We start from the raw sequence: 2,733 nt of genomic DNA on the forward strand, positions 1-2,733 counted from the left end.
CCTAAAGTAGTTTGAGGGCGCAGTGTGTGTGGACTAAAGTAGAGTGAGGGCACAGTGTGGGTGGCCTATAGTAGTGTGTGGGCTTAGTGTGTGTGGCCTAAGGTAGTGTGAGTGTGCAGTGTGTGAGTGCACAATGTGTAAGTGCGCAGTGTGTGAGTGCGCAGTGTGTGTGGCCTAAAGTAGTGTGAGGGCACAGTGGGTGAGTGTGCAGTATGTGAGTGCGCAGTGTGTGAGTACGCAGTGTGTCTAAGTGTCAGTATAATGTACATGGTGCTCATGTAAATCACTCCAGTGCCTTCAGGTACATGAGTGAGTGCGCAGGACATGGCTGAAGCAGGGGGCTGAGTAAAACAGAGCACGTAAAAGGACGTGGTGGGTTAAAAAAAACATGGCGGCAAGCAGGTCAGGAACTGGGTTCAACTCTCGGCATTGCCTCGGGTCAAAAGCAGCTGGGGTGTTGTCTGTAAACAACAAGTTCTGGCAATGCGTGGAGGGGAGCGGGGGAGCGGGTTCCTTTGAAGTGTAAACCAGCATGAGTGCGGAGAGAGGCTCGGAGGCTGCCAAATGGTGTACGATATGCACCCGCCTGCACACATCCACTGTAGGCAATCCGCCTTTGGGAGCATTTTTTAAAGCCCCTCCTTAATATATCTCCATGCATTGCTAACGCAATGGCTTAGGCGAGACCTAAAAATAATATGCATGTTAAGAATACAAATTCACATATATAGTGTTTGCATATAGGAGTATCAATCATGTGTATCTGACACAGAATCCGAGAGGAACTTTAAAAAAACAAGAAATCCCTTTGCTTTCTAGTAGTTGCTGTCATACCAATTAACAAGGCCTTCTTTGTCCCATCATTCCATATCATTTCAGTAAGAGTTCTATAAATGTTGTTGGGTTGTATAAAGTCACATACTCTCAAGGCTGTCTCGTCCTTGTTGACCGGGGGTTCCGCAAGTGATCTGATGGATTCCCATTCTATTAATTCATCTATCACTCTTATCTTACAAGGCTCTTTTCATATGTACCTCTGTAGTGAAGAGATCCAGACGAGCAAGCATAGCAAAAGGATATTTATTGGTAAAATAAGATAAGTAATCATATGCATGTAACATATGTGCATATATTTGGTAATCAATATCGTTTTAGTAAATTTTAGACTCTTTACAGTACCTTGTTTTGGGCCAGGGAAGGGGTCATCCTGCGGCCAGTAGGTCCTCCATAATTCTGGCTGTGCATTGCAAAAAACCCAATCTATGTTTTGTCAGTATTGTATTTTAATTAATTGATGAACAACCAATGAAACACATTAAAGAGGCAGTTCTTAATGACTTCACCAGCGAGCTCTTCTTCCTTGCCACAGGAGAAATGAAGCTGGGTACAGTCACCATATGAGATAACTTTAGTCCCTAGGCTCTTGGCTAACACAGCTAGAGGCGTAAGATACACATTAAACAAGGTGAGGCTGAGTACCGATCCTGAGGCACACCAACCATTAACTCACGGCCGTGGAAGAGAAAGTAGGCATTCAAACCTCTTGGAAAGGGGCGACCATTCGGTCCCCCCGAACGTATGGTGGAGTACCACGATCCCCCCGGGAAGCCATCTTGGGCGGGAGGCGAGTCTCGGCTGGTATGCCCGAAGCGGCGTAGCCGGGGCGCGCCTTTTCCCGCCCTGGAGTGGGTTGTACTAGACACTGACGCGACCGGCCACGCCCTCGGAGGCAGGCGGGGGCGGGTTTACGCCCGCCCTGAAGACGGATAAAAGGAGCAACGAGCCAAGAAAGCATCCTCTTGTTCCTGTGCTCTGAAGCTGCACCTCCTCGCTGCACGTGAGCTCGAGACGGAACGAAGAGCAATTTTGAGCGTTGTAATCTTTCTTTTTGTCTTACAGAGATTCCGTCTGAGAATGCCCAAGAAAGTCGGAAAGCGGGTCAGCACTGATCAGATGCTCCGCATGCTCATGAAGGAAGTAGCCGATTTGAAGAAGCAGATGGCGGCAAGGGACGGGGAGGGAGGACCGAAACGGCCTTTGCCGGGAGCAGTCCCGGGTGGGAGAGGCAAGAGGTCCAGAAGAGGGGCACTCGGGGGGGAGACCCCGGTCCCCGAGAGCCCACTTGAGGAGCCAACCCCGGTGCCGAGAGAGGGGAATCCGATCCCCGTGGTGGTCACCCCAGTGAGCGGGGATGATATGCCGCCCGAGTTAGCGGCACAATTGGCAGCATGGTTGGGAAAGGATAACGAGGGCACCACGGCTGACGACGCCAGGGCAGTGATGAGGAAAATGCGGGCAGCTAGGGAGGCTGCGAAGGCATCGTCTCCTGTTACCCCGCCAGTTCCGTCGGGGGAAAATGCGTCTGGTTCAGGTAAGCGGCCATTGCCGATCGCGGGGGAAGGGTCTGTACCTTCGCGGAGGGAAAAGGTGGCTCAGCATGTCCCAATGGAAATTAAGGAAAAGATTTGGGCGAATAAGTATGTGAACATTTTTTCCTTGCTTACCGATCATTATGAGATGGAGCATGTTAAGAGCCAAAAGGAGCTCATGCATCCGAGTGTTTGGCGCGCAAAAATGGCCGCCTTTAAGATTGACGAAAACATTGGTACTCGGGGCAGAGCGTGGGGCATTTTTACCTCCATTATGGGCGAGCGCAGGCCCGAGTTGCTGACCGAGTTGCCTATCTATCAATCACGTATCATGGAGTATTCCGGGGCATATGGGGGCAATCAG

The sequence above is a fragment of the Lissotriton vulgaris genome, unplaced genomic scaffold (genome assembly GCF_964263255.1).
Source record: "Lissotriton vulgaris unplaced genomic scaffold, aLisVul1.2 SCAFFOLD_10369, whole genome shotgun sequence".
NCBI lineage: Eukaryota > Metazoa > Chordata > Amphibia > Caudata > Salamandridae > Lissotriton > Lissotriton vulgaris.